We start from the raw sequence: 13,934 nt of genomic DNA on the forward strand, positions 1-13,934 counted from the left end.
GCAGCTTTCCCCTAGACTGAAATAGGATGCATAAACATAGATTCAATGCGAGTGACTTTTTGTGGTGCACAGACTCTACTTTATGTACAGTAGAACCCCCATTTTACATGTAAAATCAGGAAAATGTATTATGCATTATATATTGGGGGACCACAAAAAAGGGTATAACATATGGAAGAACTTATAAGTAGAGTATGTAAAATTGAGGCTTCACTGTATTAATCTAGCTGTAACTAGGACTCTAGAAGGAATACCATTCCGCAAACTGCTGGCTAGTAATTGTGCTAAGTAGAAAAGACCAAGTGATGTCCTGGCAAACAAGGAGTTTGTGTCACTAACAGATACAACTTCCTGCTTCTCTTGGTTTCCACTGATTGGTTGCCAGGCAGTAACCAATCAATGATTTAAGGGGGGCCACATGGGTCATAACTGTTTGCTTTTGAATCTAACCTGCATGCTGAGGATCAATTACAAACTCACTGAAAATGTATGTCCCATGTGGCTCCCCTTAAAGTCGCTGACTAACTCAGAGAGCTGAAAAGCAGAAAGTTCGGTTCTGGCTATTATGTTAGACATCTGTTCATTGCAGCCTTTATAGATTACATTTTTGGCTAACTATATTAGAAACATTTTTACATACCATTTACATCTACAGTATTTACCCAGTTTTTCTTTTTACACTGAAATGTTCCTGTAATAACATATAAAACATTACTCTAAAATTTCCATAGCCTGCCAAATTGTGTAGGACATGTATTTTTATCCCTCTTTCCATGCAAAATGCTTGCAATAGGCCTACTTATCATCAAACCTGGGGGCACACCGGATTCATTTTGGACCAGATGTGATGCCCCTCAGGCGTCAAATTCACACAAATACAGGGTAGGGTGGGGGACCTTTGTCAGGTACTGCCACAACCAGGAAAGTGGGGACTTTTTGCCCAAAACCTGACCAATTTGCAGGTATTTCACATATACCCATCCCGGTGCAGGACTCTGGCTTGTACTCTCTGTTTTGTCAAATCAGGTGAACAACCTAGTAACGCATTGTCCATTTATACTAATAATGGTTCCACAATACAATGTTCACACAGTCTGTGCACATAGTAGGATGCTAAATATATGAGGTTAAATCTCTTAACACCTAGAATAAAAGATCAATTACGATGCAATAAAATTATTTAAAGAATTTTTTTTTTTTAAATCCCTTGGTATTCTAAGTCCACATTATTCCGTTAAATTAGTATTCTTAAGCATCCAAGCATTCAGCACTTTTTCTATGCACAGGAACGAAAAAGTTTCTTTACCTAATCTAGGAAACATAATTAAATGCAGAAGAACAGCACTCACAGCAACTTCCCTGCGGGGGACCAAGAATGTTGATCAAAAAAAATCTTTGGTATTCAGGCAATCCTGAGAGTGCCATTCTGTTGCATGTTTATACATACACTCATTAACACATACCTCCCAACTGTCCCTTTTTCGGAGGGACAGTCCCTCTTTTGACAGCTCAACCCGCAGTCCCTCATTTGTACTGGAAAGTCCCTCTTTTCTCTGCACTGAACAGCCAGAAAAAGAAACAAAGTTTCTCACTTAATTGGCTTTTAGCAGAGAGCCCAGAACACCTAACAGGTGCAAATAAGATACTTTGTAACAATTTTGAGACACAAAAACACAGTTTAGATAAGGAGAAATATTTTCAAACTTTCATAACCTGCCAAATTTTGTAAAACAAACATGGTAATTAGGGGGTGTGCCACATAAAGGGGTGTGGTCAAAAAATGCTGTGCTACGTGCGGGAAAAATTTTTTTGTCCCTCTTTTTACTTCCAAAATGTTGGGAGGTATGATTAACATTTGGTCACATATTCGGACCTTCATCAGGAAGTCTCAGTGTGTGAATGAAACATTGAGAATAAAATCTTGTTTCTCAACATTTGCAAATGCTGTCATGTTTATACCTAGTGGGTATATTTTAACAAATAAGAAAAAAAGAAGTAAAAGGATTTAAAGGGTATTAGTTAACCTAGTATAGTTTTTTTAGGTGTGGGCTAAAAAACACCCGCACTCAGGTTGATGGGAGCTACTGGGACATCTTTAGACACAGACCTTCAATTTGGTTTGATTGAGCTTGTAGACAATACCCAAGCATAGTGCAGTATTTCTTCCCTACTTCTTTGCTAAGCTGTAGCAGTCTGGGGATATAAACATTAATTTAATGCTATTGTGCTGTGGCAATGTACATATTTATTTAGGTGAATCCTATTGATGATAGATAACTAAAATGATGTGTTCTCCCCATGAAATATATTTCCTCCTTGTTCATTTTGGTGTTTTTTTTAAAAAAGAACCAAAGCAGAAATCTGTCTCATTAGAATAGTATAATGTATTTGTAAATTCGTTTCTTAAGCTTAGAATATGGAACAATAATTTTGTGAGAAGACTTACAGCTTACTGAACTGTTATTTTTATCATTTTATCACACTAACTTGGATACAGCTTTTTTTTAAGAGTAAGGTGTTCTGATCCAAGTGTTTGTTGAAGTGTGCTCTCAGTGACACAGAATAGATATTGTCTTTTTTTGCAAAATAAAAAAATAAATGAAAAATTGCGAACAAAACAATAGCTACTGTATGTAACAATGAGAATATCAAACAATAAATCAGGTCTGAAATTACCTCAAATATATATATATATATATATATATATATATATATATATATATATATATATATATATATATATATATATATATATAGGTGATGCAAGGATCAGCACACTCATTTGTAGAAAAGCAAAGTGTATTTTATTTCAACACAGCATTGTGTCCAACGTTTCGGTTCCTCCTGGGAACCTTTATCCCAGGAGGAACCGAAACGTTGGACACAATGCTGTGTTGAAATAAAATACACTTTGCTTTTCTACAAATGAGTGTGCTGATCCTTGCATCACCTGTATCATTAATTTGATCCTGCACCTCAAACTCATACAAGTATCGAGTGCTGATACCCACAGGACGCATATATATATATATATATATATATATATATATATATATATATATATATATATATATATATATATATATATATATACTAGAGACCATTGCATTTTTTAGAATAGTAACCATGATGGTAAATATAAAGCATTGTCCTTGGGTTACTATCATGATTGTGTGACGGGAACTTTTGCAAAAATAAAAAATGTATATAAGCTTCATCATACAGAAACTTTTCAAATACAATCAATTAAATATTCTGCATTGTTTCTGAATTAATCAAGTTTATCTTCAGTATCCCTATCAGATATTCATTGACAGCTAGATTCAATATATCTTATAGGGGGGCTTCCTTTCCTAGCAGATGTATTAGAGCTCATTCAAATAACTGATTCTAGGCAAAAGGAGCCCCCCTATAAGATATGTTGGATCTGTCAATGAATATCTGACACCCAACTCCTACATGAAGACAGAATGAAGAGAAACAGATAGTGATGGACGAATTTGGTGCGTTTCGCTTTGCCGAAAAATTTGTGAATTTCCTGCGAAATTTGTGAAACATCGAAAAATTCTCGAAACGGCGCAGTTTTTGAAGCGTCCATTTTTTTTTACGCCAACGAATTTTCACGGCGGTTTCGCAAATTTATTCACCGGCATCAGATCACGGGAATTCGCGCCTGGCGAATAAATTTGCCCATCACTAGAAACAGATGCTGAGAGTGGGATAGTGAAGAAATACTTGATTATTTCAGAAATGGTAAAGAATTTTTTTTTAATGGTTATGTTTTATTTGTTTTAATAAACATTACAACAAAAACATTGATACATCAATAAATATGTGTACATTTAAACGTGTCACTGGTATTTACTGAATTCCTTACAAATGTTTCCACTTATTTGAGTACGAATTGGTCTTACAGGTAATTTCAGGCACAGAAAAAAGAAAAGGGGTACTTTATTGGATTGCATAGTTATCACTTAGTTGCGTGCCCGGGCCCATTTCCCACAAGGACTCCATACCTTCTCAAATTTATTTGATGTGCCTTTTGCTTCATGAGCGAGCTTTATCATGGGTATCGTAGAGTCAACTAATTTTATACAGGAGTCCCTTGTGGGAGGGGTGGGTCCCATCCAGTGCATAACCACGCATTATTTTGCATAAAACAACAGTGCCCTGAACCTCAGTCTCACATAGGTAGTGGGTACTAGGTGTTCCACTACGCTCCTGAAAACATATCGTGGGGACATGCCCAGATCATGTGTAGAAAGTTGGCTTAAGGAGTACCACATCTGGGGCAGAAGTCATTATCCTTCTTACCCATTGCATTCAGTTTAAGTGGGATTATATAGAGCTGGTGGAATACTTTGTATTGCACTAATCTATCCCTCATTGCTATCAAACTTGTGTACATATTAATTGGGCGAAATCAGTAGTTTTCCCCATTGACCCTGGGAATATCAGAGACCCACAGCATGGATCCCAATTACAATGGGTTTCATCGTTTACCTACCTGGGAATTGAGATACATAGAGATCCCAGGCGATATTCTGAGTTGAACCTGGCCCCAATAGTCCGTTTGATGAAACTTAAAATGCAACACTGGTCAAGTCTGCCACTTACCCTTCCGGGCCGAATTAATATCCTGAAAATGATCTTCTTACCTAAATTCTTATACGCCTTCCATAATGCACCTTGTGTACTCCCCAGGGTGTGGTTTAAGCAGCTGGATGTTTGTGTCAGGGGGTTTATTTGGGCAGGTGAGCGCCCAAGAATTAATATCCAGATGCTGCAAGCGCCGGTTAAGAAAGGGGGACTGGCCCTTCCCAACTTTACACTTTACTACTATGCCAGTCAATTAGTGTACGCCCGGTGGTGGCTTAATCCTGATCCCAACAATCCAGCTACAGTCCTGGAAGCAGCAGTGGTTGCATCCTTTGAGGCCCTTGCTAATCAGCTGCATAGAGGGCTCCCTTCTATATATGCCCTAACACCTCCCATGACAACTGTAACCCTAATTTTTCAAAGAACGGTACTCTCTGCCTACAAGGCGCTAGGTGACCGATCCAAATGGGCTCCACTTTGGGGCAACAAATCTCTGTCACAATTTCAATCCCTTCCGAATGCCAGTGTGTGGGCCACGGCCGGAATAAAATATCTGGGTGACCTGATACATGCAGGGGAGCTTAAACAGTTTGCACAGTTGAAAGAGGAGTTTGGGTTGCATAATCATATGCTCTTCAGATTCCTCCAACTGCGTCATGCATTTTCTGCCCAATTCCCTGAAGGCACACCATCTATTACCCAATCAACCCTGGAAGGATACTTATGGAAATCTGACCTCTCCAAACCCCTAAGTTGGTTATATACCATTTTGCTACAGAATAGCTTCGATCCCATTAAGTGTATCTGCTGTAAATGGGCCCAAGACTTTCCTTCTTTGGAGGTGGAATCCTGGAAGGATATTCTTGAGAAAATACCAGAAACCAACATTTCAGTTAGGGACCGTTACATACACACCAAGTTTCTAAATAGAGTGTACCTGACTCCACACAGGCTGGCACAAATATATCAAGGTTACCCTGACCTGTGTTTCAAATGTAACGCTGATAGTGGTACATACATGCATGTATTTTGGGAGTGCCCTAAAATTCAACAGTACTGGACATCAATTCTGGCATTTATTAATGCCTCTTTGGGTCTCCCAGCTATTCGGACACCTGCATTTTGCCTTTTGGGATATTTTGAGGAACTAACTCTTTCATCCAGTGACAGACTGTGTCTCAGCCAACTTTTACACTACGCAAAGAAAGCTATTTTGCTTACATGGAAGGCCCTGGAACCTCCTACCCTGGCTTTCTGGATAAAAATTATCAATGACATTCTTCCCAGTCATAAATTGACGTATATCACGCGTGGATGCCCAGATAAGTTTAACAAAATCTGGGATAGGTGGCTTACAGAAACGCAAATCGTTTGACTCGGTGGAAGTGAAAAGATCTTAACTTGGCTATTCACCTTGTGCTACTCTTTATCATATTATGGGGTTGCCCACCCTTCTATCTATCTCTTTCTTTTTCTTTTCTTCACTCTCCTCTTTCTTGTTTGTTTTATGTCTATAAAATCAATAAAGATAATCTTACAAAAAAACTTGTGTACATAGTTTCGGTGGCCTCCTCCCAGTCCTCTAGGTTTCGGAAGTGGGGTAAGTTGGAGTTGCCCCATAGTGGTAGTTGGGGATTGAGTCAGATAGGATCTTTCTTAAATAGTTTCAACACTTGGTTCCAAGCTCTATGTGGTGTGGAGATGGTGGATGATAGACTGCCCTCATCTGAAATTTTGCGATAGGGTAGATTCTTTAGTCCTTCCAGTGACCCTTTTATTTTGCTTGCAGTGCCATATTGGGGTCATATGGGTCTGGGTGATACCACCATTGTAGGTAATACACTTGGGCAGCCAAGTAGTACAACTGGAAGTTGGGTAAAGCTCGTGCACCATCCTCCCTCTCTGCTGTTAATTTCTCCCAGGCAATTCTCTGTACTTTGTGATTCCATATAAAGTGGAGCATTAGTTGGTTGATTTTTTTAAAAACGGATTTGGGCATGTGTATTGGGGCGTTGTGTAGGAAGTATAAGAATTTTGGTAGGTAAATCATCTTGATAAGGTTTATTCTCCCCCATAACGATAGTGGGAGTTATTGTATTAATGAAGGCAGTATCTACAGTATCTGCACACATACATTTTTTAAGAGTAAAGGATAAAGTGGCTCCCATGTACAATTATTGTAATAATTTGCCATCTACGGGTCTACTGCAAATTTAAGACATAACAAGGGACAGTTACCCCCTTCATCAACTTAAGCATGAACCAGTCATACACACTGTGGAGTCTGCTGCTTGACCTATAAAGCCCTCATTGTAAGATGACAAGTGGAGCAGATTCATACTCACATTTTAAGAACAGATAAGACAAATAAATATAACACACTTTTTATAATGCAGACCTGTAGTCAGTCCTTGAAACCTGATAGGGATAGGATATTATATTTGGTATTGAAATCATGATGTTGTTATGGCATCTTGGAAGAGCATTAATGTTATTGGGCTGTGACAATCTCGGCAACTGATGGGACTTTACAGTATCTCCTATACAAGATGGGGGAGGGGGCACAGGATACATATTGCTATATTTTTGATGAACAGCAGCTTGCTTCAGATGCCAATGCAGGAAGCAGAGAAGTCTGCATAGGAGTAGATTGAGGAACCATCACTGGAAAACACTAAAATTCTGGTACTGGAAAAAGTAAGGGACACTGGGGACAAGTTGTAATGGATCAATACGTTGGATGTAAGGCAGAACGTTAAGGAAAACTTATTTTTTCTTTAGCAAGTCTTCTTGGCCAAATGGTAGGGCTTTTAGCTCAGCAAAGGCCACAGCGGGCAACATGTTATGGAGACAGGAAAACAATACTGTAGGTCATATGAGCCTTAAGATGACATCTGACCATGAGACCTTATGTATTTCTATTTGGATTGTACCAATTTGTTTGATACAGAGTGGCTAAGTGGCAGATGAGATTCAATGTTAATATATCTAAAGTCATACACCTGGGATGTAAAAAATATGCAAGTCACCTATACCCTTAATGGGACTGCACTAGGCCAATCCATAATTGTGAAGGATCTTGGAGTCCTTGTAGATAATAAACTTGGCTATAGCAGGAAATGTCAGTCAGCAGCTGCAAGGGCAAACAAGGCTTAAAACTGTATGAAAAGGACCATTCTTCCACTTTACTGAGAGCTGGTGAGGTCACATCTAGATTATGCTGTGCAGTTTTGGTCTTTATTGCTCAAACAGGATATTAAAGAGAGTCAAAAGAAGGGCAACTAAGCTGGTAAATGGTATGAAAAGTCGCAGTTATGAAAAAAGACTGACCAATTTGCAGTTGCTTACACTGAAAAAGAGTCCCTTAAACAATAAGTAAATGTTTCTCTCTCTAATATTACTCTGAACAGCCGCAGAATAATATACCTTTCTCCCTTCATTTAGTTTTATTTATTTTTTCTAAAACAAACAACTAACATGAAGCTCTGCCCCCGGCCCTCCCCTTCTATCTTCAACTATGAAGACCTCAAACAAGTGCCTACTCCACATGTCTCATTTATTTCCATTGGAGCAAAGGCAGTAAGCATGCCCAGAAGGCACCTCTTTGAGAGAGAGGAGGAGAGCTCATGGGGCTGAGCTTCATGCTAGAAAAAGAAGTAGCTACAAAAATCTGTAGTTCAGCTGCTATTATCAGAGAAACAAATAAAACTTTAATGAGGGAGACGGGTATGTTATTCTGGGGGCAGTGCTGTATTCATGAAGGGCATCAGGAAAGTAAGGATCTCTACTGGTGGCAGGCAGCTCTGGTTGTGCTTTGATCCTTTAACATAGTTTGCACTTGAGTCCAGGATTTTAGTAATCCCTCTCAGTATGCAGCTCCATGGGATAAGACCACCCAGCTGTGTCCATATACTTGGGCACTGGATTTATCAGGTTTTTTGCGGGCCGTTTAATATATATTTCCTTTTTTTACCACAATAAAGGAACAGTCTTGAGGAATGAACATGCAGTTATTTGTGATCATCAAGCTTATCTCACTTGCATGGGCTCCTCTGGTATATAAGAGCGGAGAGCACAAGCTCCCTCACTGGTGTGCTATAGAAGCCAAATAGCTTATACTCCCTCCACTGGCCCCTTTCACTGCCCACTAGTATTTTATACTTATACTGATTTGCAGTTTTGGCCCTATATTCCGACCAGACAACATAGTGTTGAAAGAAGGCACAGTTTTTATAAAGGCAGGGTAATCAGTAATCATACACTATATATATATATATATATATATATATATATATATATATATATATATATATATATATATATATATATATATATATATATAGATATATATATATATAGATATTCATATATATATATATATTCCCTGGGAAAAGTATTCAGAATATTGACCTATTATTTACTGAATAACAAATCTTACTCTGCAACTTTGTTTCCTTATTTTAAAGTACAGAAAGTCAAATTACTTTGTTTTTAATGTAGTGAGGTGAAGTGTTTTAGGGTACAAAAAGACTTTCGAAAAACAGACTGAAACATGCTGAAATATTTAGTTCCCATACCCCATAAAAAGTCAACACAGCAAACATAACAGTTTTAAGTCTTTGTGGGGAAACTATCTATCATGCCAGCCATGAACATTATTCAGGAGGGATTTTAAACCATTCTTTTAGGCATACTTGCTTGTATGATTATTTTCAGGTTAGACAGATGAAGATTCTGCCAATATATTCATATAGTGCTACAGACATACTACCCCAAGGCAGGAGGAAAACTGCAAATAACTAGTGAATAGAACAGGTTCTTGGGCTTTTCATCTGGAGCATGGTGCAGAATACAGCCAGTCCCCAGGCAAAACTATTCTCTGTATGAGACTAAGGGCCATGCTCTGGCACCCTGCTCTTAGGGGGGAATATAATTAAAGTTGTAAAGAGAAAAACAATTTGCAAGAATAAGAATAAAAATCCACATCTCACTATGTAATATTGTTTCTGTTATTACATTGGGAATTTTAATTGCGCATTGTGAATCTTAATTGCGCACTCTTAAGAAGTGCTTGAAGGTGTCGTAATCTTTTGGCGCAAACAGTACGACTTTTTCAGTAAGAAATTTTATTACATTTACTGCGCATTGGTGCAAACTATAAAATTCGCAAGTGTTCTGTCGGAAGTGGTCATTAAACAGTTTCTGCAGTGTTGGCAGGACACCGGGAAAAAATCCAGTGGGCCCCGGGCTCATGTGGGCCCCACCAGCCCAGATCCGCTCGTGAATGGAATTACAGAGGTCCACACCCCCTCCCCTGAAGGCCCGAGGTGGTACATGAATAAATTCTCTGGTGTAGTGTTGGAGTTTCTGGCACAGCGTTACAGCACACTGGGACTGGGATGACAATGGAACCAAACTTACCTCCGGCGCAAGGCATGTTGGTCTTTGTAGTTCATCGTTCGCTTGCTTTCCCTGCAATAAACAACCTTTAAATTACAATTTCCATGAAGGCTTGCAGTGTATGGCGCATTAGTGGAACTAGTAGTGTCGAGGCGGTGGAGTGGGGTTCGTGGCTGAGTGATATATGGGTGAGAGTTCCTTGGTATACTGAGGCTGCCTGCGTTTGGCAGTTAAAATGCCTTGGTGGTAGATAGAAGGGAAGCCAGGCAGTGGAACCTCAGAACAAGCCTCTCAAGCAATGGACTCCGATTGTCAGTCCGCAGAGCCGCCTTAACGTGCAGCTGCCCTGCAGTGTGACTGTGACAGGACCTCTCACCTATTTTGTTACGGTTAGTGGGGTGGACCGGAATGTGCACCGTGGTCTTGATCTGATGTACCAGGACAGCTCATGGCAGCCGGCAGGTGGTCATCCGTTTGCGGGACATTGACAGTCACACTTGTGTAGAGGTCACTACGCCTGTCCGTTTTTGTACGTAGAGCTATAGTTACACACGTTTATCACAACAGGGGAAATACCCACCAATAGCATGTACCCCAAGCCCCCCAGTCCGACCCTGAGTTTCTGGGTTTGGACAAAAGCTATATTAAATTTGCACAAAGCAAAATTTGTTTGTGCAAAGGCATAACTTTTCGCATTGCAAATAGTTTTTCCGTTACCGACTTTTATTACATTCACCCATTGAACTTCTGTCGAAGATCATAATGATCTATTATAAACATATTGGAGCTAAAGAAATAAAAAAGAGAGAAAAAAACAAAAAAAACACTTCCCTGCTGTAGGGGATGACATGCATGGGGATAGCAGAGACAGATGTTCAGCATACCTCTAGATAGATACTCTATAATAAAATACAGTAAACACTTTAATCTCCTTGTCTCTCTCAAGGAAGAAACACACAGTAGATTAATTTCCTAAATCCTGAATGTTTAGTTCAGGGAACAACTACTCATCCTTATCAAGGTCACCATCATTCAATTTTCTCTTTCTTTTCTTGTGTGATTTTACGAGAGCTTTATTGGCACAAAGCTGAAAATGTAGTGATTTCAGTGCACTTTACTTCTGGAAACATAAAAACAATAGTTACATGCCCCCATAATTAGCAATGTTTATGAATATCACTTAATCATCAGGTTTAAAATCTACTATGCATTAGGCTAATGTAACGTCCGCTTTTTTTTTTGGCTGTGTGAGCATAAATTTCAAGTGCAGATGATTTTTGGGGTCTGGAGGTCTCACAAACTCTTCCTCTTTGCATAGCAGCAGAAGGGAGAAAAACTTAATGTGAAGTGCAGGCTGGAGGTTGCCAAAATCTGAGAGATGGCCACTACTAAAGGTACCATCTCCCACAATTGCACCAACAGTGCTAAGAAGTGGTGCTTATATCATTGAACCGTCCTGTTGGGATATAACCCCGGGGACCCCTTGCAGACCTGAGGTGTGAATTGTGGCATCAGGTGAACCAACTTAGATTCATGGGCATAGATGTGGTTAAAGCACGAGCAAAAGGTGGAGATAGGGAACTTTTGCTGGAGAAACGGGAATTAGAATGGATATACAGATTGGATATAGCTTCACCTAAAGGGTTAAATGAGGAAAGAGAATTATTTTTATTTTTTTGATTCTCCGTGAATCTATTTTTAATCTTGGGTAATGCAATGATTGGAATGATTAACCTCAGCCTGCTGTTTAACTACTTGGTGGGGAATTGTTTTTATTCTGGTGTGTTTATTAATATTTATTTTATTTGCAGTCTTATGTCTTCACATTTGTGATAAAGGCTATAATGCACAAGTAGATAAATTAATAGATTAATTCTGGAAGTCATTCTGAATATCGTGTTTTTTGGAAGAATTTTATCTCACATAACCATGCACATTTACATGAAGAAATATATTCTTATTATTTTATTATAATAATCTATGGATTCACTATACTGTATGTCTCTTACTTTGAATAAGCATTTTTATGGTGAGGTATTACGTTTTGCAGTAACATAGCCATAACAGGATGTATCAAACAAAAATTTGTGATTGCCAAGTAATTTCATTTGGCAGTAGTATTGCCTTTTAATTGACAGAAGCGTATTTCTCTGTATGGTCAGAGTCTAGTTTAATTGGCATGTTAAGTAATGCTAGAAACCAGTCTTAGAAACAGGGGACCCTTTGGTGTTAGTATTGGCTATTCATTTTTTGAGCAGCAGCGGAATGGTTGCTTTATTTATTTTAATATTTGTAGCATACACCCTGTTATATGGCATATACTGTATGTAATGTAGCTATTTAAATTGTGATTAAATTCACTACTATGTGCTTTGTTCTATACTTGTATGGTTCTTATCCCACATTTTATGCACTTTATGAGATTTGCACTGTCTGTGTTAGAAGGATATCAAAATGAGGTTAATATATTAATTAATAATGGATGCACTCACTGACCAAAGAATAGTAATCAAAATGTTAGCTAGTTGCTTGTGGGTGACAAATGGTTAATTATTTCTTTTGATTGACAACACTGAAAAGAGCCAACCGCTGGTCATGATTTGAGGTCAGTGTAATGACATAGAGCATTCACTATTTGGCATTTGCATTACATAGCTTGCATGTCCCTCTGTGACACAGGGTATACCAAACCCAGAACAATCCCCAAGGTTCCAGCCTTGGCCCACTCTTCCATCTGTAGCAGACTAATATGGCTTGGGGTGGAGTCCTCTGCTACTCAGATGCCACCAGCTCTTATTGTGGGTGAACCAAGGAAAGAGTTCTGAGCGAGCAAGGGAACCAAGTGTGGTATTGTAGAATGGAAAACAAGGAACGTTGTCAAAAGCCAGGCCGGGTCGGTAACAAACAGTCAATACAGTACAGATGCAGAAGATGTAGAAGAGGTCGGGGTCACAGGCCAGATCAAACACACACAGGCCAGATCAAACACACCAGAATCGCAATACAAAATCAGTATCCAAAAGAGTTGTCAAAACGGGCAATATTCAGGACAGGCAGCAGACAGGACGAGAGCCCGAGACAGGCAGGATCAGAAACAATAGGAATACACAGAAGAATCGCACCCAGGAACTTTAAGAAAATACTTTTACGTTGGGCAATGATTTCCCCATAGACGGCTCTTTAAATATTTTAATTTTGCACCGGCCGGTAACATCACATTCATCGCTTTACGGATAATACTGTAACTAGCCCCCACTTTTAGTGTATTTAAAATTTTTGCATTGTTTCTCACACTAGAAATCCTTTAAAAAAGGAGTTTATCTGAACCGTTGGGGTTTCTCACCTTTTGCAAGGTATCTGCTTTAACATATTGGATAATTTGCGATTTGAACACTGGTGGTATGTATATTATATTGTTTGTAATATAGATACAGTATATTGCTGTATGTATGTTTTAAGCATATTAAAGCATTTTATGCTTTTGCATACACCACGGTGTGCTAAATTAGAATGTGTATATTCTTCTGGAAAGTTGCATGTTCTTCTGCACCCACAATAATATACTTATATGTTTGTTATATGTGCCCTCCTTTCTTAGTATTTTGTGAGGATTGTGTGAATTGTGGCTTTGTCAGAAAGAAGGCAGCAATATCACAAACCAGTGTAGCGTTAGTGTTGTGGGGGAGCAGTAGTAATAAAAATAAAAGAAAAAATATAATGAAATTGATACTATGAACTGTCCTCTAAATCCTGCAGTACAGAAGAAGAACTGATATATATATAGAGAGGGTCGCGTTCAACTTGTGTGTGGATGGGTCAGAATAAGTACAAATTTATGTTCTTTTGTGTGAACCACATACTGTTCTGTATGTTAGGTTTAAAATTGGTTTGAAATGTTCAGAATTGGTAGCAATGTTTGGCTGATTTTGACCAAT

Source organism: Xenopus laevis, chromosome 4S (genome assembly GCF_017654675.1).
Source record: "Xenopus laevis strain J_2021 chromosome 4S, Xenopus_laevis_v10.1, whole genome shotgun sequence".
NCBI lineage: Eukaryota > Metazoa > Chordata > Amphibia > Anura > Pipidae > Xenopus > Xenopus laevis.